This window comes from Typopeltis vanoorti, chromosome 19 (assembly GCF_054136105.1).
Source record: "Typopeltis vanoorti isolate ZY-2024b chromosome 19, IOZ_Tvanoo_1.0, whole genome shotgun sequence".
Lineage (NCBI taxonomy): Eukaryota > Metazoa > Arthropoda > Arachnida > Uropygi > Thelyphonidae > Typopeltis > Typopeltis vanoorti.
Window position 1 is genome coordinate 10,922,215 of NC_143567.1, and position 27,199 is coordinate 10,949,413.

A 27,199-nucleotide genomic window follows, 5' to 3' on the forward strand; every position below is an offset into this window, starting at 1 on the left:
TACGTACTGATAATGAATACAAACTATTTTTCAAAGCCATTTAAAAAAGCAGCTGATACCATAATAGAAAAATCTTGCAAATTCATCAAACCCTGAATTACAGAAGACATTTCACAACTATGTGATCAAAGGAGAACCTTAAAATCCACTATAAACAAGAATAATATAAACAAAAAATAAATAAATAAAACAGCTAAAACCAATTAGAAGTTGGATGAATATAGAAATATTGAAGAGGAACTACAAAGAAACAACCTTAGAAGTGCTTTCTAAATGATAAGGAGATTAACAAAACCCTTCACTAATACAAATTTGTCAACTGAGGATGAATGGCAAGTTTTTGACTGGAAGGATGAAATTTTGCAGCACTGGCATGATTATTCAAGCTAACCTTTTCTTAGAAAGACAGTAGCTTTAATAATTAAAACCTTGAAAACATAATACAAATGACATTGGATGAAGGAGATTTTCCTATTTTAAGATAAGAGGTAGAAGTCACAGCTAGTTCTTTGAAGATCGAAAATCACCAGGAATGGAATAACTTCAGAACTACTGAAAACAAGTAATTATACAACTATCAGTTTAATCAGCAACTACAGCAAGCCTTTCAAAATGGAAAGGGGTGGGCATCAAGGCAGCATATACTTTTGCCAATGCTCTTTAACCTTTAATAAACTTAGCCTTAGAAAACAATGGTATTGGAATTAGAATTAGCAAAAAATAAAAATAAATAAAAAAATCAATGATCTCAGATTTGCCGATGACAATAATCTAATAGCAGAAAATGAACATCAGTTACAAGAATTAACACAGTTACGTGTTAATTCTTGTAACTGATGCACTTTTTTTTGTTAAGGCACTTAGTGATTATGGATTAAAAATCAGCATTCATAAATCAAAAACAATATCTTTAGGCAATAACCTTATGAAACTTTCAGGTAAGGATGAAAAATTGGAAGAAGTAAAAAGATTCACCTACTTGGAAAGTATACAGCACATATGACTGGTTTAAACATGATATTAAAACACATATTGCTAAGGCAACTGTTGCTCTTTGGAGATTACAGCCACTTTGGAGCTTTGGATGGATAATAAAATAGCCAGCTACAAGACTACCTCATCGATACCCTTGTTAACCATGTCATACTATATGACACTATAATAGAGTGTCACCTTTAACATTGCTAAAGGAAGATGAGAAAAGACTATTGGTCTTCGAGATGAAGTGCTACAGAAAACTTTTGAAAACTTTTTTCTGTGGCACTATACATGGAACATTTTCACTATACACGGAACATGTGACAAATGACAAGGTTAAAAGGATAATCCACTCCATTGCTAGAACACAAGGAATATCACTAAAATACATTGGAAACATCTGGGCCATATAGCAAAGTCAGATAGCTTACCTAAATTAGCATCAGTGGGCTTGACTAAAAGACACCAGGGACAACCTAAAATCATCTGGATAGATATTAGAAAATGGACAAATTCTTTGTTCTCTACTTTGTTAAAGAGATCCCAAGACAGAAACATCTGGGGGGGGGGATATTAAAAATGTCACCTTTGTAGTGCCCCAAGGTCTGCATAGACTATGGGTGAAGAAGCAAGATGTTTCTTCTGATATTGCAGGAGGTGAACTTCTTTGGTCGTATATGCAGTATTTGTTCTCCACTTTGTTAAAGAGATCCCAAGACAGAAACATCTGGAGGGGGGGGATATTAAGAATGTCACCTTTGTAGTGCCCCAAGGTCTACATAGACTATGGGTAAAGAAGCAAGATGTTTCTGATATTGAAAGTGATGAACTTCTTTGGTCATATATGCAGTAGTCAGAAAAGAAAGATTATGTCAGAAGGTCAATCCTGTTTTTAGGCCTTGCTGTTCATCTAGCTGCACATGAACTTAGTTCCATTTCCAGAATAGTACTGTTTGCTGGTACTCATGCATTACAGTACCTGAAAACTGTATGGAATATGCTTTCAGAATTTTAAGTGGAAATCCTCCGTAGTGTGAAATGAGCTTGAACTCTTACTGAAGGGGCTGTTTCCTCCAGTCAACTTTGCTTCTTTCGACCTTCTTCACTAAACATCTTTCTCTAGATGTCCTTGTTTTTTGCAGTACCAATATATGCTTTTTTTTTAAGCCTTAAAAGACTGATATTAAATCCCTCCAAATTAGTGACCTTGCTTATGAAGTAGGAATTAGGCTGTTTTCAGACCATTTCAACCTGCAACCAAAGAACAAACCAGGCATTATAATAAATTTAGTTTAATCCTTTATTCAAATGTAAGCAAACAAAGTTTGCACCTGAAGTACTTTCAGGAGTGAGGCAACTCGTGGTAAAGGTGGACTAAGCTCTCATCACTTGTCTTAGTATCTCCCATAATGCAAAGCACATCTCCTTGCAGATATGTATAATGCTATGCATTAAGGGAAGGGCCACTACCCATACCAGTTTCGACCTTTATTGGGGTCTCATCAGTGGGAGCCAGTGGCGATAGTAAGGTGGAAGTAATGGAGAAGTCATATTTACCTATATGAGTTGCCAAAAGGTGTCTCACCTTATTATTAAATTACTCTGGATTAGAGAAAAAGATAGCATTATACATGTCTGCAAGGAGATGTGCTTTGCATTATGGGAGATACTAAGACAAGTGATGAGAGCTTAGTCCACCTTTACCACGAGTTGCCTCACTCCTGAAAGTACTTCAGGTGCAAACTTTGTTTGCTTACACTTGGATAAAGGATTAAACTAAATATATTATAGTCTAACCAAGTGGAAAAAAATTTCCAACAAACTAGGCATTAGCTGAATATTTGCCTACCCTTGCAAGTTAAGCAAAAACTATGAATTTTCAAAACCTATTAGATTGGCTAATTGGCAGTATGCTCAACCAGAGGTTACAACAAAAAGTTATCTGACCCTCACCTTAGGGGTTCAGGTGCATGATGCAGCCATAGCTGAAGAAGCAGCACGGAAAAATGTTGCTGAATTAAAATCCACTAAATCGAAGGTACGTCACACCTCAGACAGGAAAATGCCACAGGAACTGAACACATCAAATGCTTGTGGCAGGGAAGAGCATTGCTCTTGAGGTGTGATGTACCTTGGGTTTACAGGCTTTTGATTCAGCAAATTTTTCCATTCTGCCTCTTCAGCTATGGTTGCATGATGTACTTGAACCCTAAGTTGAGGGTTAGATGTGTTCCAATTGGTATGTCTCCCCAGATCTGCCATGTTCGTCCTATGTAGTGTATCCCACAATTGCAACTGATCTTATAAACACCTGGTTTTCTTTATAAGTGGTGGACATGGTGGTTTAGGAGGTTTCAGATGTCTTGCGATCAGATTTTACATCAAATCTGGTCCTCCTTAATCTGTCAGGACAGGACACACTCGTATCTATTAATTTAAAAAAAAAAAATTCTATGCCTTTATTTTATTATATACTGAGCATGCAAGCTATAATGGGCTATTATTTTTTTTTCTTCGAAACAATATATTATATCACATTATTTTCATATAATCATCAGTAATGAGGTATATGCTTTTTAAGACAACTGAATCTATTTAAGCCATCATTATATCCTATTTCTTTATGTTATTAGCATACATTTTAGTTAACATTTTTAGACTTCTTACTGGAGCCTGAAAAAGATTTTGTTTTATTATCATGTGGCTGTCGATGGTACTGTTAATTTTCTTAAGGTATTTGCTGCACTTTCTATAATTTCATGTGGGATTCTATAATGAAATCCTTTGAAAGAAGTTGTGAAGAGGACGAGAATAAATGTTTATTGTGAAGTTGGACTTTTTGAGCCAAACCACCTTGTGGTGCAGTCCATTTCTGCAAACATCGCTTCGGCATGCCAGCTGAGTACTGTCGCCATATGAATTTATCACCTAGATCACTAGTACTAGATGATTTTCATTAGCTGGTGAAATACAGTTACCCTGCTTATCAAGGGACCTGAAATGAACTGATATGTATTGCCTTCTTAACATGATTTCTACCTGGTGCATGAATGAACTTCACACATTTGTTTTAAGGAATTGCACATATATAAGACCACAAATGTTGAAGCAGACTGTGAGTGTTCTTTGAAGCAGACTGCGATTGTTCTTACTGATATTTGTTGTGTTTTCAAGTTTTTATTGTATTTTTTAATGATTATCAATTGTATTTTTAAAATATTTTATGATTATTTTTTGTGAGACATTTTTTCTAATATGCAGTGTAACTCTGTTTCTTTCTGTGGCGGCTGGTAATTTCAGAGTGAGACATGGGGTGTGGGGGATGAGAGATCTGTAAAAACATGTTCCATGCGGGACACCCAGTTTTCTGACCAGCCATGGCTTTAACAATGCACCCTGCACTACTGCTGTATTTGGACTCCCTACATGCACCAGATCTCTCATAATTTGTTGTGAGATTATTCTTCAGCTAATCAAAAAGCCTCAATGCAGCATCATCTGGTTTCAATCCCATGTACTAGCAGGGACCTGTGGAATTGCTTCATTCATTTATCATTGATTTGAGGAGATACTCTGGTTCCTTGCTTACAGTGTTAGATATGCTAAGATGAAGGATATCATCCCCTCCCTCCGCTTCTTACAAGTGGTGTAAGTGATATCTCACAAATTATTATGATGAGAGATCCAAGTTTTGTAAGGATTCCAAATACAGTAGTAGTGCAGAGTGCAGAATGTTCAAGCCATTGCTGGTCACAATATTGGGTACTCCATGTGGAACATGTTTTTACAGATGTTAACCCCAATACTCCATATCTCCCTATGAAATTACCACCACCACAGGAAGAAATAGAATAACACTGCTTGTCAGAAAAAATGTCCTACAAAAAATAGCAAGAAAAAAAGCATAATATATTTCAAAAACACAATCAAAATCATTAAAAAAACAACAAATCACAATACAAAGAGTCTGCCTCAACATTTGTGATCTTAAAACAAATAAGTGTGAGATTCGTTCATCAGTTCTAAGTTCCATATCAGAGCATTCCCTCCTAGAATTCCTAATTTATGATAAGGTTCTGACATAGAAATTACTTTCAACAATTTGCTGCATTCATTTACTGTTTTTATACTCTTTAAATGGTGATAACCAGTCAGATCTCCGATTAATTATGCTCAAGTAATGAAACATAAGCAGTAGATGTGACAAACTAATTAAGAGACATCAACTTGGATTGAAAACGAATTCTTCTTCTTATTATTATTATTATTACATAATGCCTCCAGGGAGACCAAGGACTCATCGAGGGAGGGTACTTACTCTACAACTCTGTCTAAACAACTACACCAGTCGCAACTACCTTCATCATCTACACCAACACCATCTACCGTCAACCACCACCACTAGTATTTTCACAAACAAACATCCATGCCCACGGTGGGATTCGAACCCGCAGCCTTTTGGCTGGAGAGCGGATATGCTAACCACTCGACCAACCAGGCTAGCAAAAATTTTTGAAAAAGTTTCATTTTCTTCTACTGTTCAGAAAAAGGCCGAAGGTTTGTTACAATATTATTATTATTACATAACATCTCCAGGGAGTCCACAGACTCATTGAGGGAGGAAACTACTCTACAACTCTCCGTTTCTACCAACCACAACTAACTTCTTCATCTACACCAATGCCATCCTACCTCCGGCTATCACCACTATTATTTTCACACACAATCACAAACATCCATGCCCACGGCAGAATTCAAACTCCACAGCATGGAGAGCGGATACACTAACCACTCGGCCAACAAGGCCGGCAATCCAGCTAACGATATTCAAAAATATTGGAATCCTCTTCCATTCAAGACATTTCTCACCTATGCAATTGAAAACATAATACAAATTGCCAATTTGCCCAACCTTAGAATACTCTTCTTAGGTTTGTAGTGGTGAATCAAAAATCAAATAAAAAAAAATAAAAAATAAAAATAAAAATAATGCAGTATACCTTCTAGACCAATTTTTGTTTATAATTAAGCTTTTTTAATACCTTTGAATCAAAACTCTCCATAAATATGCTTGACGTCATTCAGAAATTGACAGTCTTTTTAATAGAGTAACCTCTCTCTCAGACTCACTCCAATCATTTTCTCATAGACATTCGCTTGCTGCCTTATGACTTTCCTACACATTTTCAAGGGCACTGCTGTAATTGAACTAAATAACTAGTAATGTTATAATGGTCATCATCAATACACAATTCAAATTTACTGAATCAGCTTTTCAACCTCCACTTTTTGTCACTGTTTGCACTAAGGACTACAACTGCCAGCTGTTCATCAAGAAGCACATCGACAGGTTTCTTCCTTCTTTCTCCTTAACTACTTGTTTATACATGAGTCCTGTTAGAGATTTTGTGAAAATATCTGATAAATTTATATTCTTGTCAGGAATTTTTGGTTACAGTCACTATCCTAATATATTTTGTGGAATTGTACTTCAACAGTGCAGTTGTTGGATGCAGTGACTTAACCACATTAGTAATGTGGTCTATGAACTTAATGCTCTTCCCTAGAACCTCCAAAATTCACTGACTACTTGCAATAAATGTCCTCCATCCAAAATACAAAATATTACTTAACACTTGGTAACACTGTGATATTGTGTCATTTGTCCATAATAACCAGTCTGTTCAAATCAACCTGCAAGGATTCTCCATTAGCTGTATATCATTATCTGCTATTCAATATCATTAATAAGAATAAAGTGGATAGATAGGCAGGAACATTATGATTTTCCTCTATCTCTGTGTTTGAATGGAGTGATTACCAATATCATCAAACTGTTAGTGGGAAGACCTTGTCCTGATCTATTTTGGTATTGCTTTCCTGATAGACGGCCATCAGCAAAGCGATTTCACTAGCGTCAGGACTTTCCTGATGCAAGTGAAATCAGTGAGGGAGTAAAAAGTTTTTCAAGTGGTCATGTTTCTTGAATGTTATATATTATTTGATATTTAATGTTTCTAATTTCTTTATGAAAAACATTGCGAATATATGAGTACCAATATATTATTTAAAAAAGATGTTACGCTGATCTTTTATTAAAGGACTGTGTTTTATTAGTTATTGAAATTATAATAACCATACAAAAATTGACTTATTACGAGAATTTAAAAATTTTAAGATTAACAGAAAAACTTCAGATTAACTACTGACAATTGATGAGCAAGGAGCCAGTGATGTGTGGCATAGCCTGTCTTTTAGGATTGTTTAATGGAAATTGTTTGAAAAGTTGACCTCAGTTTTCTTGAGAGATCTAATCACCAACCTCCATATATCATTTGAGTACAGGTATCCTTTGATTAACACGATCAATTAATCCCTCGATGTTATAACGTATATCAAAATTGTATTAATCAAATATAATAATCAATGATATTAAAGGGATAAAAATTCTATGTTGTTATATAGCCAGTAAGTGAAACTCAAGATCGAGAACTACAATCTATGAGTTTCAATGCCGAAAAACTATCGGCGAAAGCAATTCGAAGAAAAGGTGGAGCAAGCTCCTTCACCATTCTTGATATTCTCTCATAATGTAAAACACAGCTCCTAGGAGATGTAATACTGTCATTACGTTATACATTATGAGGAGAGGTCACTACCCAGACCGGTTTCAACCTTTTTTGAGGTCTCATCAGTGAGTAGGTAGACCTGGAAGATATCAAAGCTTAGTGAAAAGAACTTCACTATACGAATGCCATAAAGGTGTGCTTATATTTTGCAATTAAAATGAAAAGCTAAATGACTAAAATATAGCCGTTTGGCTTTTCATTTATATGGTGTGCTTATATTACAAAATATAAGCACACCTTTATGGCATTCGTATAGTGAAGGTATGCAAGTGCTTTTCACTAAGCTTTGATATCTTCCAGGTCTACCTACTCACTGATGAGACCTCAAAAAAAGGTTGAAACCTGTCTGAGTAGTGACCTCTCCTCATAATGTACAATGTAATGACAGTATTACATCTCCTAGGAGCTGTGTTTTACATTATGAGAGAATATCAAGAATGGTGAGGGAGCTTGCTCCACCTTTTCTTCGAATTGCCTTCGCCGATAGTTTTTCGGCATTGAAACTCATAGATCGTAGTTCTCGATCTTGAGTTTCACTTACTGGCTATATAACAACATAGGATTTTTATCCCTTTAATATCTATTAAGTTGCCATAGCCGTTTGGCTTTTCATTTTAATTACAAAATATAAGCACACCTTTATGGCATACATATAGTGAAGGTATGTAAGTTCTTTTCACTAAGCTTTGATATCTTCCAGGTCTACCTACTCACTGATGAGACCTCAAAAAAGGTTGAAACCGGTCTGGGTAGTGACCTCTCCTCATAATGTAATGACAGTATTACATCTCTTAGGAGCTGTGTTTTACATTATGAGAGAATATCAAGAATGGTGAGGGGGCTTGCTCCACCTTTGCTTGGAATTGGCTTCGCCGATAGTTTTTCGGCATTGAAACTCATAGATCGTAGTTCTCGATCTTGAGTTTCACTTACTGGCTATATAACAACATAGGATTTTTATCCCTTTAATATCTATTAAGTTGCCAGAAAACTAGCCATTTGGCTTTTCATTTTAATTACATAATAATCAATGGTAAAAATTAATTTTATATGGTACTCTTTTAGGAAAGATTAAAAATGAATGCAAAGTAAATGTTTAATAAATGCTTATACCCACATTATTTTTTATCAAAATAATGCAATTTTTTATCAAAAAATTATCAAGAGTCATTTGAACAGTTTTAGATTGTTTTCTTATCAGCAAAAATTCTGCGATAACAAGCAAAATGACTCTGCAGACCTTCACAAACAAGCATTCTTCAATTAACATCTAGATCCATATCCATTACTTGCTGCTTAGGCGATTCTAAACTGCGAAATATTCCATCCAGTTCTTTGATTGTTATCTCCTTTGGAACATCTTCACATTCCATTTGTACGTTGTCTTCACATGAGAGTTGTTGTTCAATTTCAAGAAGATCGTTGTCACTGAAATCTTTTGAATTTGAATCCAATAATTCTTTAACATCTTCTGCATCAACACTATCAAAACCAAGGTCTTCACCAATTGAACGAGTTCTTCAACCACATTTTTCACAGAATTTTGAAAACCACCTAAGTCATTAGCGCATTCTGGCAAAAGGTTTTTCCAAACAGCTCTCATACAGCTAGGAGACACTTGCTCCCACAAGTCATATTTTCAACTGTGTGTTTAATGTTAAAATTTTTCCAAAATTCTTGGAGCATAATCGCATTTTCTCCCGTTGTTGTGTCTACTGTCTTTGAGAATGTCTTTTTAAGAAAATAGGCTTTGAAAGTTACAATGATGTCCATGAGTTGTAGCAATATTGTCGTATGGAAAAAATAAAACTTTCACATTCTCTCAGCTCATTAAGAGAATTTGGATGACCAGGTGCATTATCTAAAAGCAAAAGAGATTTGACAGCTAAGTTATTTCTCTTGCAATCAGCTTCAACTGCCAGACAAAAATAACATTTAAACCAATCTTCGAATAGGCTTTGGGTAACCCAGGCCTTGTGATTCGCCACCAAATTACAGATAAAGAGTTCTTGTTACATCCTTTTAAAGCCCTTGGATTCTGAGTTCGATAAACAAGCAGCGGCTTCAATTTAAGATCTCCATTAACATAAAATCTCGCTTAACTGTTATGCTTGAAGTATTCCCTCCAAGCATAACAGTTAAGCGATCTTTTGATATAGAAGTTCTAGACAGCATTTTTTTCCAGCAGAGGCCAGTTCCATCTACTTGAAAATTTGGCAGTAATCATAATTATTTTCTTTGATAATTTTCTGCAGCTCAGCAGGAAATGCAGATATAACATTTTCATTGGCACTTGCAGTTTCACCTGTCATTTTCACATTCTTTAGTACAGCCCTAGATTTAAAATTTTCAAGCCAACCTTTGCTAGCTGCGAAATTTAAATTGTCTGCTTTATATTTAGACTCTAAGTCTTGAAAAAAGGCTTAGAGCTTTGGTGTGATATTACAGGCATTAATTGGATTTCTCTTTCGATTGCAGTTTTTCAGCCAAATAATCAATAGATCTTCCATTTCAACTACCATAGTACTTTGGTTATGTGTGCATTGCATACTTGCAGATGGAACTTTACCTTGTTCGCAATACTCATCAGCTTTGGATAAAACAGTCCGTATTGTAGACTTGTTAAAAACACATTTGCTTGCATTTAAACTTTTAATTATATCAAGTTTTGTATCTAAGGTAATTACTTTCCCCTGCTTTTTTTCATTTAATGACCCAGTTGTGGGATTGCTCTTATTCTTCGGCATGACTAATGGGCTGTAAAATTTACGAAAAACGTAATTTGTAAATACAGCAGAGCAATTGGAGCTTATAACACACCTACTCTTAATGATGGCAGTGAAGTAACTGGTTAGCTCTCAGGCTATGGGAGTACAGCTGCATGGAAGAAATGACATCATCATGTTCATGACTTTCTTTCTCTCGGCCAGGAAACACTCCTCAAGGCTTGCATGTTTTTGCATGGTAAATTTAAAGGAGCATTAAAACTCTTGCTGCATATATAAAGCGACCGTCACAATTAATTTCGCTGCGTTAATCAAATCCTGCATTAAGCAAGGGATACCTGTATTTGGTTTTTGTTAAGAGACGTGAGTAAATGGCTGCAGCAGATTCCTGGATTCAAAGTGAAAGGAAGTTTTCTTTAAGCATGGTAACTTTATTAAAGTTGATGACATGATTTGTATAAGAATGATAAGCAAGTACTGATTTTTCTTCTCTTTTATATCATGGTGCCGAGGAATTCCTTCTTTCTTATTTCATAACTTCTACAAATACTGATACTGCATAAGGTAAACCACAAAAAACAAGGAATTCTGCAAACACTAGGATGTTTAAAAAAAGAGGTTACTGTCTTTTAGAGATGGAAGGTGGTTACATACGGTATGGATGAATTTATAGGCAACTGTGATATTATGACTATGCATGTTTAGTCTTAAGTGCCATGTAGAACTCATGTTAGAAGCTTAATAGAAAACAGCACTGGGAAACAATTAAAAACAATGTTTTAAGGGTTCAAATATTTTGTCTTACTCAAAGAGACATTTTCAATAAGTACAATACAGAACTGTTACACACACAATTATACACAAAACAAAGTGAAACTCAGCAGAAGTAAGTCTGAAGTTCTAACTGGGTAGGACAACATCCATGCATGCCATTTGAATGCCTAGGTTGTAAAATAGGATCCCAGGGAATTATCAATTTCCATATTTTAGGAAGTTTAATGCATACATATTATTTTAAATTAAGTTAAATCAAGGGCAGGGAGTTGAAATTTTTGAGGGCATATTGCTAAGATAGCTCATAAGATTACTTGGCTATTAAAGAACACACTAACAAGTAGAGATAAGGAAGTTGTTATTCCTTTTTATAAATCCTTGATACATCTACATCTGGATTACTGTGCTCAGGTCTTGTATCCTGGGTTTCTTGGAGAAGAGGAACTGGTGCAGAGGATTCAAAGGCGAGCAACCAAGATGGTGCATGGTCTGGTGAACGTTCCCTATAAGGACAGATTGAGGGTGTGTGGACTGCAGAAGTTAGTTTATAGGCAAAAAAGAGGTCATATGATAGAAACATTTAAGTTACTTAAAAGGTTTTATAGAATTGATGTAGGTAAATTTTTCAGTACTTAAAGGGGGAGGGGGCAGAACAAGAGATCATCTCTTGAAGTTGAGTAAAATTGTGGTTAGCAGGGACATGAAGATTATTTTTACTTGGAGAGTTGCGAATGAATGGAGGTGACTCCATTCATTCGCTCCATGTGAAATGAATGGAGGTGACTCCATTCATTCACATGGAGGTGTGAATTCAGATTCCACAGAGGTGCCCATACAATAATCATAATATATCCCTTATCACTCTTCCTAACTTAGCATGGTCAGAAAATAACTGGACATCACCCTATCTAACATCCCCAAATTCATTAATATACATGTTAAACAACAGTGGCACAAGTACAGAACCCTGTGGCATACCATGTCATCTTCCTCTTAAGACTCAGTGCCTCCATACATCGATTTCTGGAATCTGTCAATCAGCCACTTTCCTATCTATTGTCAACAGTTTATTTTGCAAACCCATCCCCCTTTGAATTGTATAACAATCTCATGTCAAATCTTGTTAAATGCCTTGGTAAAATTCAGTCATGCATTCTTTCAGAACCTATGCAGTATACCTTCTAGACCAATTTTTGTTTATAATTAAGCTTTTCTAATACCTTTAATATCTCTAATTCAGCAATCTCTATTCTGCTATCCAGTTTTCCCTGCAAGGATTCTTTATCAGCTATAGAGCTTAGCTAATGATATTGATTCACAATACAAAATAATAAGAAAATAATATTTATTAACTTATTAGGAGGAATAGGGTAAATAAAAGGGGAAGGATTTAGAGGAGACATAGATATAGGACAGAAATGGAAAGACCCTATAGCCCTTGAGTACTCTAATAACATAAGGGTCATAAAATAGAAAGAGTTGGCTGATAAGCCTTACAGGAAAGATTAAAGGAAAGATTAAAATGAGTGGATCTTCCTTAAAGTAGGGGAAGAAGAGGACAGATCCAGCTAGGGGACCATGGGAGTGCCACTTCCCTTACAATCAAGATGATTGCTCCTTGTGACCCTGTTGGTCCACGAGTCATTCAATATATTCAGACCACCCCTATCTGCCACCCAGGACATGTGCTCTCTACAGGTTACAGTGTCCGCCTCTATTCAATCACAAAAGAAATGAAGAAATTATGAAATAATTAAACCAGGAATCAGTAATAGAAAAAATTAAAAAATATAAACATAAATGGATGGAACATGTTAAAAGAATGAAAACAGAAAGATTACCAAAACAAGCCTTAAATTACAAACCATTAGGAAAAAAGAAAACCAGGATGTCCTCTAAGATTTAACAATGACTTCTAAGGCCAGAACAGGCCATTCTAGATCTAAATCCTTGAAAAGCATGATGATGATAATTAACTTATTAGCTGATATTTTGCTGGTATTATATCCAGCATCTTCAGAGCACAAAAACAGTTTATCACAGTACACAAAACAGCAGCAATTTGATAACAGTGGGACTAGTTACAAAAAATGTAATCGATAACACAAGGAACTAAAGTCTTAATTGCGCCATCTGTTGTTGGATAGAGAGAGAGAAAGAAAGAGAGAGAGAGAACAAGTATTAATTTGATCTCGAAATGACCACTCCCAGGTTGATTGTCTGCCTTTCCTAGATACACTAGTCACATGGCTTCCTGATGGTTCATCTTTTCTGCTTATAGAAAACCTACACATATAGGGAGATATTTGTATAAACATTCACACCATGATCCAGATTTTGGAATAGACAGCTCTGGCTCTGCGAGCCAGAGCTGTCTATTCCAATGATAATGCTCTTATCACTGAACAGTGATGCAAGTGAGTGACACTTGCATCACACTTTTTTAGCCATTATCTATAATCCCCAAACTAATAAGAAAAAAATACTAAATGCTCCCTAGAAATCCCCTACATACCTACTACACAGGATTAAAGCAAAACTGTTACCAATCAAGGCACATCTGAAATGTTATTTAGAATGCTTATTAAATATCAGCTATGCACCACATTTAAACCTTATATTAAATAGGCAACTCTCATCCATTCACCTAAGGACAAACTCTCCTTTATCACATCCAAGAGTATATGAAGTACCCTGTTCTTGTAATGACCTGGCTTACTAAGAACAGACAGGAAGAACTGTTGACATCTGTCTTGGAGAACATAAAAAACACATTCAGCACTATCATCATGGAAAGTCAGATCTAAAAGACCATGCTTCGGATACCCCTTCACACAGGATCAAATGGAAGAAAGCAAAAGTGCCACACTGAAGTCATAAGTCAGAGAAATTGTTTTTGGAATAAGCAGTAGCTTTAAAACATACTACAAACCTTAACAAGTATGGTTATATCATTTACCAAAAATCTGGGAGACAGTCATTTTAAGATTAAATTAATACTCCCCCCCCCCCCTCTCTCTCTCTCTCTATATATATATATATGGCAAATAAGTTTGTTCGGTTTATGCATTAGTACAAGTTTACACCGGTTCACCTGTCGCTATTGTTGCTCTGCTGTGCAATGCTATTGCGCAGTTGAAAGGTGACATTTCACATAACCTTTCAGTGGATTTTCATTTGGCCTACTTCAGTTGCGTGTGTGTAACATATTTTTAGAAATGGAAGGAAATAATGTACATTACTGGCATATTTTGCTTTTTTTTATTTCAAAAAAGGCAAATGAGCTGTGGAGGCCCATAAAAAAATATGCAGCATATACGGGGATGGTGCTTAACAGAATGACTATGCTAAAAATGGTTTGCCAAATTCCGTTCTGGAGATTTCAACGTCAGTGATGCGCCTCGTGCAGGTTGCCCGACCGAGATTGATTTTAGTGTTGTGAAGGATATCGTCGACAAAAATCTGTCACAAAAAGTGCAGGAGATTGCGGCAGTACTGAATATATCCCTTAAAAGCATTGAAAACCATTTGCAAAAGCTGAGATATGTTTCAAAACTCAATGTTTGGGTGCTGCATGAATTGACTGAGGCCATTATGACTGCTCGCATGTCCATCTGTGATTTGCTGTGACGTTGCCAAGAAAACGACCCATTTTTGAAGCGGATGATTATGGGAGATGAAAAATGGGTCGTGTACGATAATGTGGTATGTAAAAGATCATGGGGCACAAAAGCGAACAGCTGCAAACAACCTCAAAAGTGGGATTGCACCCAAAGAAGATCATGTTCTCTGTGTAGTGGGATTATGAAGGTGTTGTCCACTACGAGGTGTTACCATCAGGCAGAACGATTGATTCAACTGTCTATTGCTCACAGTTAAAGCGACTGGCCCGTGCAATTAGCACAAAGTGTCCTGAATTGACAAACTGGAAAGGAGTTGTCTTTCACCATGAAAACGCCAGACCCCACACATCGTTAACAACCCGGAGTAAATTGTTACATCTTGGCTGGGATATTTTGCCGCATCCTCCGTATTCACTGGACCTGGCACCTTCCAATTACCACTTATTCCGATCGTTGCAGAATTCTCTGAACGGGAAAACCTTTGCTAACGAGGAAGCTGTCAAAAGACACCTATATCAGTTTTTCGCCAGTAAACCTCAGGAGTTTTATGAACACGGCATAATGAATGGTGGACAGATGTCAAGAGGTCATTGATAAAGAGGGTCACAATATATAACTGACTAGTATATATTATATATATTAAATAAAATGTGTTTCATTCCACTCTGAAAAACCGAACGAACTTATTTGCCAACCCAAATATATATTAACAGCTGATGGTGCAATTAGGACTTTAGTTCCTTGTGCTATCCGTTCATTTTTTTTTTTTTTTTGACCAATCCCGCCGCTGTTATACTAAATGTTTTCTGTTTTGTGTACTCTGACAAACTGTTTTTGTGCTCTGAAGATGTCAGATATAATACCAGTGACATATCAGCTAATAAGTTAATAAATATTATTTTCTTATTATTCTGTGTTGTGAATCAATAATGCTGCTAAATAAACTAACATGTACTGCCAACACATAAGCCTATCTACTCATCTATAAGAGCTATGGATATACAGGGAACGTATACTTATTAAAGTGAACATTCTCTGCTATTTCTAGTGCATCTGACATCAAAAATTGATATTGAGAGCTAAAAGCAAGAAACTAGCATCCTGCCCAAACAGCAGCCATGTCTTCTAGACTCTGGCCAAAGCTATTTGCAGTAACTTCTGCCCAACATTACTCGCACCACTATTACAGACAAATGGTATATTGCATCATCACTCATTACCAGAAAAAACCCAACTCTTGACTTCCTACTTCTCCAATTCTTGCACAGCTGATAAATGCAAATGTACTTAAAATACTCAACACTCAATGCAAATCTGACCTTTTGCCAAAGAGATAAGAAATATTTTATTATTATTATTACTAGAATCTCCATGGAGTCAGTAGACTCATCGCAGGAGACCCAAACTATCAAAACAATATCTATCATACCTCTTCCTGAATTCATTTACAGACTGAGAACTACAACTGAGTCAGGCAATGTATTCCACTCATTCACCACCCTCCAAGCCAAAAATCTAGTTCTCACACCCTTGTTAACCATACTTTTCCTTAATTTCCAGGGATGACCTCGTGTTCTTCCATCGCTATCACACAGCAGAAATATTTCCCCTGCATCAATCTTATAAAAACCTTTTAGTAATTTAAATGTTTCCATCATATACCCTCTTCTCTGCCTACCAACCACCCTCTGCAATCCACAAGTTCTCAATCTATCAGTGTCAGCAACTTAGTCACTCTGCTCCGAACACTCTCCAAAACCTCCTCATCCCCAAGGAATCCAGGTGACAAGACTTGAGCACAGTTATCCAAATGTGGAAGTATCAATGCCTTATAAAGGGGGATACCTCTTTATCTCTGGATGTTGTGTGTTCTTCAATAACCAAGTAATCCTATGTGAAATCTTGGACACCTTAGCAATGTGATCTCTGAACTTCATCTCCCTATCCACCAACACCCCCAAGTCCCTAGCCTCATCAATCTCTTGAAGTACTATTCCATCAATGTGGTACACAGCTGGTAAATTTTTAATCCCAGAATGCATAACTTTACACTTTTACACATTGAACTGACATCCATTACCTTTTGTCCATTTTGCCAGCTTATTTAAATCACCCTGCAAACTCTCAACATCAGCTTGATTTTTTATTGCGCTATCCAAATTTGTCATCAGCAAACAACTAAATATCTCCCTTCAAGCCATTTCCTATATCATTTATGTACAAATTAAACAATAACTGCCCAAGCATAGAGCCCTGAGGCACACCACTGGTCACCTGCCTCATCCTGGACTCTGCTCCTCCATACACTACTTTCTGGTATCTCTCCATGAAACATTCTCTTATACATATCCCCAGTTTAGTATCCATCCCCATCTGCTCTAATTTGAGCAACAGTATTCCATGGGGTATCCTGTCAAAAGTCTTAGCAAAATCCAGAAGTATCACTGTGTAGCCATTCCCCTTCTCCAACTCAGATGGCATTCTATCGTAAAAAGTTAATAAATTGCTAAGGCAAGATCGACCTTTAACAAAACCATGTTGGCCCCTATAGAGTATCATATTCTGATTCACCCATTCTTGAATTCTGTCCTTAACCAACTTTTCCAATACTTTTACCACCACTCCCGAGATGGTGATTGGTCTGTAATTAACTACCCCAGTCTTAAAGCCACCTTTAGGCAAAGGAACTACTTTGCCTTCCTTCCACTCCCTAGGGACCATACCAGAGTTCAAACTTAAGTTAAATAACCAAGTAAGAGGCAATGACAATTCCTTTGCACACTCATGCAACACCCGAGCTGATATTCCATCTAAACCTAAAGCAGTATTTGCATTTAAATTCTGCAATATACTAAGTACCTCTGATTTATTAACTTCAATTCTCACATTAGTTATTGCTACAGGTACAGAGATATCCTCACTTGGGTGATAGACTTGTGAAAAGTGATCACTCAATAACTCTACTATCACATCTGAAATGGTCACCTCAATACCATCAGCACCTACTAAGTCACTCCAAAGTCATTCTTCCTTTTACTTGCCACATTGCAGAAGAACTGCTTGGGATTACCCTTGATCTCCTTGGCTAAGGTCTTCTCATAATCTGATTTAGCTTTTCTTACTATGCTGGTAACCTTCCTAGCTTGAGCCTTGTACTGCTCATGGGCATACTGATCGCCTTTCTCCTTGTAAATTCTACATAACATTTAATTTTTTTGCAGATCAAGCCTGATACTACTACTCATCCATCTAATGCCTACCTTGTTTGTCTTCCTGACCATGGGAATACATTCTGATTTTGCCTTCCTCAGACACCCACTGATTATATCCCATGCACTACTAACATCTTTCCCCTGCAATATGGTCTACCATGGGATGGCTGTAAGCCCACTCTGAAGCTTTTTATAATCACTTAACCTGTAGTTCCATATGTGTGTGTGTGTGTGTGTGTGTGTGTGTGTATATATATATATATATATATACACTCCTTCTTAAGATAGAAATCCACAAATTTTGCAACCTCCCAATCACTAATTGAAGGTCATGAGGATACCTTACTTATGTGTATGTCCTCTAAACCTATGACCAGATCCAACAATCTCACACTACGAGTCCCTTCAGTTATGTGCTGTTTCAAGTAATTATCTCTTAGAAGGCGTATGAATTCCATTTCCTTTTTGCCACGTGATATTTTCTCCTTCCAAATGATATTAATATAATTAAAATCCCCCATAATAATCACTAACCCTACATTCATTGCACTAATTTGCTGATTCATGAATTCAATATCATCCCTTGTACCACCAGCAACCAACTTTATATTTGGTTGTGTTAGTCACTATTTCACACCAGACCACCTAAAATGAACTATCATTCACAAGTCTATCCTCTTGATATACTACTTTCTTTGGCTGCAACTCATCAGCTATCAACAACAGTACTCCTCTTCCTGTTCTATCTTCTCTATCATCCCTGAAAATACTGTACCCATCACATTCAATTCCAGTAACCACATCTGCTGACAGCCAAGTTTCACTAATGTCTACAACTTTTGGTGAGGTTGCACTGACTAATGCTAAAAATAAAATTCTTCCTTCTTATTTTGAATGCTTCTTGCATTAGTATACAAAAATTGCAGATTCCCTTTAGTTCTTGTACCAGCTTTAGAACTGATATACATTCTACTAATTTCAGTAGTCCCATGCCGATTTTTATCCACTCTATTCTTCAAATTATTCTATAAAAAATGATCAACAAATATACATTTGCTGCCTAAGTTTCTACCTCTTACACTCAACCTTTTCAATTTTAGTTTCCCTACCCAATTACTTCAACTTGTTCAGAAAACAGTAACTTCTTCAAACGCTTATGACCTTCTATGTTCAGATGCAGCCCATCTCTTGCATACAGCTGTCTTTTGCCTTCAAACATACTCCAGATGTGCAAAAAAATTCTCTTTTTTTGCACATTCTTGCAATCATACCATTCATTATCACCGCTCGTCTATTTAACTCATAATTGTCAAAACGAGGCAGCACACACTATCCTCCCTTTGACACATTTCTTCTTCATGATATCTAACAATGCTCTTAAATCTTTTGCTACCCGATTAATACTACCACTTAGGTCATTTGTACCCACCATAACTATCATGTTTTCTGCATCATGCCCTCTCTTTATTGCTCAAGTCACTCTCTCTACTGCTCCGCCAGACAAGCACTCCTCAGGCATACTGCTCTCCATACCCTTAATCATAGAATCACCATATATTATACCACTCATAACTTCATTCAAACCCAAACAAGCATCACTCATGGCCTCATTTTCTACACTATTCAGGGAGTAAGTAAAAGAGTGTTGAGGGAAAGTAATGAAACTGGGAAAGTTTCATTACTTTCCCTCAACACTCTTTTACTTACTCCCTCACTTTCACAACATCTCATTTCTTCTAGACCTCTTGTGCTATCATTCTGTTGACTCCAAATCACTTCCATACTATTCATTACTTCATCATTCACCAAAGTCTCTCCCTTAAACCTGCTCTAGTTACTTCAGCTAAAGTAATCTCCATAGCCTTAATTTCTCTTCAATAAATTTAACTTAGTCTTAATATCCTGAACCTCCTTACTGAGCACTTCCAATTCCTCTTACAGGAGATGGTCACTTTTCATTTTCATGAACTACTGCCGAAGCTCTTCTGCTATGGTCCCAACGTTTGCTTCCTTAATCACTTTAATCTATCTAGACACTTTTCACATACGTTAACATTTTCCTTCTCGTTTGCCCAAACAATCCACAGATCTTTCACATTTTTCGGTGCATATATATAGCAGTTTCCGCAACGCACCCACAGTGAAAAATCCAAGACAGAGCTAGACTTTCATACAGAAGTCCTCCATACCGCTGATGTACGTTTCTTTATGGACGCCATCTTTAGTCGGTGAAGTAGTGGAACAAACAAGTAGCAAAAACACAAGATTAACAAAGTTTCAATAATAACATCACTGAAGGACACTTGTATCCCACTGAAGCACAACTGCAGCACGATTTGAGACAAAAAGCCTCACTATATTTTAACTTAGATCAAAACGACTGCTATATTCACTTGCGACACTAGCGCCCAAAAAATCTCTTCACAGTCAGCAGGATTTTGCTCAAATTGGATAGCAAAAAGTTCCCCTTTAGAACAATTCTCCAATTGTTCTAAAGCTCTGTACCCAGAGAGAAAGAGATAACTTCTATTTTATGCCATCTAATTATTCCATTTTTATATTATATTTCAGTGGTATCTATCCTGCAGTCTGGAAACTAGCCCGTATAACCCATTCTTAAGAAGAGTGACAAATCTTTACCTTCAAACTACCATCCAATTTCTGTCACCTCAATTCTTTCTAAAGCAATGAAAATAACTATCAACAGCCAACTTCTATGCTACCTTGAAGACTGCCATCTGATAAATGACAGAAGTATGGATTCTGTCAGTCAATAGGGGGATATTATTATTATTATGGGCGACTCCAGGGAGTCCTTAGACTTATCGAGGAGGGAGGCCCTAAACATCATGTCCACACAACTATTTGACATTCTCACAGTATCTATCATACCTTGCCTTTAACTCACTCACTGTCATAGCACCCACAACAGACTCTGGCAGCTTATTCCACTCATTTACTACTCTAAAAGTAAAGAAGCCAGCTCTAACAGCCTTGCTGACCACACTCTTGCCCAGCTTCCATAGGTGTCCCCTAGTTCTCCTACCACCAGTCCTGATCTCAAAAATATCGTCTGAATTAATCCTATAGAAACCCTTTAGCAATTTGAATGTCTCAATTATATCTCCCCTTTTCCGCCTATCAGATAATTTCTGCAACCCACAAATCTTCAACCTGTTCTCATAAGGTTCATTCCATAGACCTGCTATCATCTTGGTCACTTGCCTCTGGATCCTCTCCACCTCCTCCCCATCAAGAAGAAACCTAGGTGACCAAATCTGGGCACAGTAGTCAAGATGAGATCTTATCAAGGCTCTCGGTACAGAGGTACAATAACTTGCTTATCTCTGCTCGTCAAAGTATTTTTCAACAACCAAGTGAGTTGATGAGTTCATTTAGCTACTTTTGCAATGTGCCCCTAAACTTCATCTCCCTATCCACCAACACTCCCAAGTCCCTGGCCTCATCAATCTCCTGGAGTACATTTCCACCAATGTGGTATACTGCTGCTAATCTTTTCACTCCGAAATGCATAACCTTACATTTTGTCACATTAAATTGACATCCATTCTCCTTAGTCCAGAACTCCAATCTATCTAAGTCATCTTGCAAGACTTTGACATCTTCTGCATTCACTATCGCCCTACTCAATTTTGCATCATCAGCGAACAAATGAACTGTTCCTCTTAGATCCTTCCCTATATCGTTAATGAACAAATTAAACAGCAGTGGTCCAAGAACAGAACCCTGCGGCACACCACTAGTCACAGGCAGTCTTTTGGACTCTACTCCTGAATAAACTACTCTCTGATATCTCTCCATCAACCACCCACCTATCCATCTCACCAACCCTATATCCATTCCCATATGTTGTAGTTTACAGATTAGAATTCCATGTGGTATCCTGTCAAATGCCTTAGCCAGGTCCAGCAGTATCACTGTAAACCCATTACCCTTATCCAGTTCAGCTGTCACTGTGTTATAAAACTTGAGCAAGTCACTGAGGCATGATCTACCCTTCACAAAACCATGCTGTCCCTCATACAGTATCTCATTTTCATCAATCCATTCCTGTATTTTTCCCTTGACTACTTTCTCCAAGACCTTAACAATGACTCCTGATTGGTCAGTAATTTGCAACAGTAGTCTTGGATCCACCTTTATGCAGCGGAACTATTTTCCCCTCTTTCCACACCTTTGCGACTAAACCAGACCCGAGACTCAGATTAAACAACATGGTCAAGGGCACTGATTATTCTTTAGCCGCTTCATGTAAGACCCGTGCCGGTATACTATCCAATCCCACAGATGTATTCACATTAAGGTTCTGTAATAGACTATACACCTCCACTTCATTCATCACAATTCCCATATAAACTAATGGTTCCTTCATTTTTTTCAATGTCACCACCTGGATGATATACTCTTGCAAAGTGCTTGCTCAGTAATTCCACTATATTGAGTGATTCAGGGACCTCCTTACCATCATCATTCCTTAAAATCATTCTGCCGTGTACAGTTTTTTTTTTGCTTGCAGCATATTGAAAGAACTGTTTGAGATTCTCTTTAGCTTGCATAGCTAGTTTCCTTTCATAATCCGCCTTGGCTTTTTTTACCACACTCGTTACCCATCTGGCCTGCGCTTTATGGCCTGCGTGGTTGTGTGCCTGCAGGTCACCTTTCTCTTTAAATTCCCTCCAGAGTTGTTTCTTTTTTTGCAGCTCAAGCTTAATGGTGTTATTCATCCATTTAACTCCTACTTGTTTTACTATTCGGACCGTAGGTATACAATCGGCCATAACCTCCTGTAAATGCTCCTTGATCACTTCCCATGCTCTATCGACATCCAGCCCTTGCAGTTTTACATGCCATGGCACTGAACCAAGCAATCTTCTAAGCTTGTCATACTTGCCAGCACAGTAATTCCACATATACTCTGTTTTAATCGAAAATTCCACACTTTTAGCTACCACCCAGGTCAGACCTTATGATCACTGTCACCAACAGGTGGCAACATAGTCATATTCATTATCAAATTCTAAGATGCTATTACCAGGCCAAGCACTCTCAAACCCCTAGTATTTTCAATTACATGCTGTCTCAGATAGTTATCCCTTAATAACTGAATAAAATCCAGTTCCTTCCTCACATGTGTTCTCTCCTCCTTCCAATCAATGTTACCATAGTTGAAATCCCCCATAATAATTATCCTCCTTCCACTCATTGCTTCTATTTGCTTATGCATACTATCTCCACCATCTATTCCATCACCTGGTCTATAGCAACACCCAACGGTATATTTTGTTCTGCCAGTCTCAATCTCACACCAAATAGCTTCAAATGAGTTATTTTCACTATCCTGCAATATAACTTCAATTCTCCTTGGCTGCAGTTCATCAGCTATCATCAATAGCACCCCCCCCTCCCATTTTATTCTCTCTGTCCCTCCTAAACACACTATAACCTACACATTCTATCCCACTAACTATATCATCTTCTGTCAGCCATGTTTCACTAATGCCAATAACCTGTGGCCAGGAGGAGCCAATCAAGGCCAAAAATTCTTCCTTCTTGTTCCTAATACTCCTGGCATTAGTATACATGAAACAAGCGGTCCCTTTGTCCCACCCCTATCTTGATGCGTTATTCTAACTATCCCATTCCAATTTCTTGTCCTCAGTACTGGCTCGGGTACGTTATATACATTCTTACACTACTGTCTCACTGATGTCCGCATATCCACCCCCACCCCCTCCATGGTAGTTCTAGTTTCCCTGGTTCTGCACATCCATTTTCACTTCATTCAGCAACACTCTTTCCAGTCTCTGCACACCAAATCCATTCAAATGCAGGCCATCCATCTTGTATAAATCCTTTTGCCTATCAAACTCATTCCACATGTCCACGAATTCCGCACCACACCGTCTGCATAAACTGCGCATAAAGTCATTTGCGATTACCCTCCTTCTAAGCTCGTCTCTGTCGTACCGTGGCAACAGACTCACCATCCTAATTCTGTCACTCTTTTCTTTAGATACCTTTAACAATACTTTCAAGTCCTCTCTCATAAAAAATTTATCTCATTTCAATTAATTCGTACCCACCACAACTATCAATTCTTTCACCCTCTGTTTTTGCGCTCTAATACTATCACTTATAATTTTGCACCCAGTAAGTACGATTTAGTTAAACTCCCATCTATCACTCCTCTTAATAACGAGTCACCACACAACACTCTTTCCTTCATTTCAGAAACTCTCCCACTCTTACGCTTATTTTTCCTTTCAAACACTTGTTTATTTCCATTAGTCGAGGCACTCTGGAAAGAGTTTTGCAGGTGTTCCAACTGCTGCTGCGCACTGCATATCACTGCGCGCAACCTAGTGATCTCACTCCCTACAAATTATTCCTCATATTTTTCATCATTTAAACCATAGTTGCTTTCACTCTCTCTTTGATCACCGCTCTCATTGCTATCTTGTACAACATCACAATTCCCTATCAAGCCACTATTTTCACTCACATTCTGGCTTTCTTCAACCATAACTATCTCACGACCTGACACATACTTCAATTCTTCACTTTGCTTACACTTTCTGCACATTCTCCCACTACTATCACTTTCCATCCAAACTTTGTCCTAAATTTTTGTCTTAAAAATTTAGATAGACAAACAACTTGCTTTGTCTATCTAAATTTTAGGAATTTTATACTATTTCAATTATACATTAACATTCTTTTCCTAGAAAATTCACAGCCAAAATTCAACTAGCTCAAGTATCCTATTTATATAATGGGATAACAATCTTTTCTTATACATTTCACAATTATTTTCTCTTTGCTTAAAATATCCTAATTTTGTTCATATATATAATTTACACACTTTGTAATCGTTTTTACAATTACAAAGTGTGTAAATTGGGATGTTGCTGTTTTTATATAGTAATGGCAGAGGTATCAGAAAAAAGAGGGATGAGTTTTTGGCATTGATTAGTGCTACCTCGCTAAAAGTTATAGGCATTAGTGAGACTTGGCTAAAAGCAGAGGATATAGTTACAGGATTGAATGAAAAGGGTTTAGTATTTTCATGGAAGATAGAGAAGATAGGATGAGGGAGGAGTGCTGCTGATGATAGGGGATAAATTGCAACGTAGAAGAATAGGAGACATGCAGGAGGATGGCTGTTCATTTGAAGCAATCAGCTGTGAGATTAAGACCAACAAGACAAAATATACAGTTGGGATAGTACAATGATTACAGGTCGAGTGATTATTATGAGGGACTTTAACTATGGAGATACAGACTGGAAGGAAGAAAGATCACATGGCAGAAAGGAAATAGAATTTATACACCTGCTGAGAGATAATTAGTTAAAGCAGCATGTGATGGAGAAGAATAGGGGTGGGAGAGAATTGGACCTGGTCATAGGATCAGAAGAGCTATCCATAACGAAGTTGACAACATTACCTCCAATTGGTGAAAGTGACCATGAGGTCTTGACTTTGGAAATTGTAAAAACATGAGGAATATTCTATCAAGAAGGAATATTTGTGGAACTACTAGGCAGGTAATTATGACATGCTTAGGAAAAAGCTTAAATCTGTACTATGGGATAAAACACTGCAGAGTAAGGATGTTAGTAGTGCATGGGATATAGTTAAGGCTCATCTAGAGGAAGCAGTATTAAATTGTATACCTCAGGTAAGGAGGGTTAATCGGGTAGGAGTTAGCTGGATGAGTAATATTATTAAGCACGAGCTGCAGAAGAAGAAATGCTGTGGAAGGCATATACAGAGAAAGGTGACCAGCAAACTCATGAACAGTACAAGGCTCAGGCAAGAAGGGTGACCAGCATGGCAAGGAAGACAAAATCAGATCATGAGAGGAATCAAGCCGAGCAGCCCAAAAGAAATCCCAAAGAGTTCTTTCATTATGTGGCAAGTAAGAGGAAGAACAATTATGGAAGATTAACTTTAATGAGTGATGATGGTCATGAGGAGATGGAAGCAGATAAATAAACTAGTCAAGTTACTGATTGACCACTTTGCAAGCATATATCTTCCTATTGAGGTTACTGCTTTAACATGTGTGTCAGACACCAATTGCGGAACAGAGGTGGATGAATTGGAGGTCCTTAGGATATGGCAGAATCTCAATGTAAATACATCTGATTAGATGGGATATCAGTTAGGGTTTTGCGAGAATGTGCAAGAGAACTGGCAGTGCCTTTGAGTAGAATTTCAATTTAAGTCTCAGCTCTGGTAGAGTTCCAAGGGAGTGTGAAGGAGGGCAAAATTATTACTTTGCATAAGGGAGGTTCTAAGACTACAACAGCAAATCATAGGCCAATCAGTATCTCAGGTATGGTGGTAAAAGTATTATGAAATTGGTAAAAAAAAGAGAATTAAAGAATGGGTAGATAAAAATATGATACCATATGAGGGTCAACATGGCATTGTGAAAGGTCAGATATACCTTAGTAATTTACTACTTTATAATAGATTAACAGTTTAGTTGGATAAAGGAAATGGCTACGCAATGATTTTAATGGATTTTGCAAAGGCATCTGACAGAATACCACATGGAACACCGTTACACAAATTAGAACAAATGGGGATGGATATGAAGTGGATAAGAGAGTAGCTGCTGGACAGATATCAAAATGTGGTACATGAAGGGGCAGAATCTAGGCAAAAACATGTGACTAGCAGTGTGCCAAAAGGTTCAGTGCTGGGACCATTGCTGTTTAATTTATACATAAATGATATAGGAAATAACCTGAAAGCAAATATTCAGTTGTTTACTGATGATGCAAAATTAGGTAGAGTAATAGTGATGTGGAGAACTTGAAAGACGATTTAAATAGGCTGTCAGTATGGGCAAAAGATAATGGGTATCAGTTTAATGTTGAGAAATGTAAACTTATGCACTCTGGGATAAACAGATTACAAGCCTTGTATCACACTGATAGCACTATACTCCAGAAAATAGATGAAACTACAGATTTAGGGATGGTGGTAGACAGAAAGTTAAAGTTTAGAGGACATATTACTAAAGTTGCTAAGGCAGCCTATAAGATAACTTTACTAGTGAAGAACGCATTAGCAAGTAGAGATAAGGAATTGTAGTTCCTCTTTATAAGAGCTTAATATGTCCACATCTGGATTCTGTGCTCAAGACTAGTCCACTGGGTTTCTTGGGGATGTGGAAGCAGTGGAGAGGATTCAGAGGCAAGTGACCAAGAATGTGAGTGGCCT

The 27,199-nt window shown here is 37.2% G+C and overlaps 1 protein-coding gene across 1 annotated transcript in view; it reads right to left on the minus strand.

Moving 5' to 3' along the window:
- Positions 1-27,199, minus strand: part of LOC150095851 (protein strawberry notch homolog 1-like) — a 527,670-nt gene that overhangs the window by 258,542 nt on the left and 241,929 nt on the right. The window lies entirely within an intron of this gene.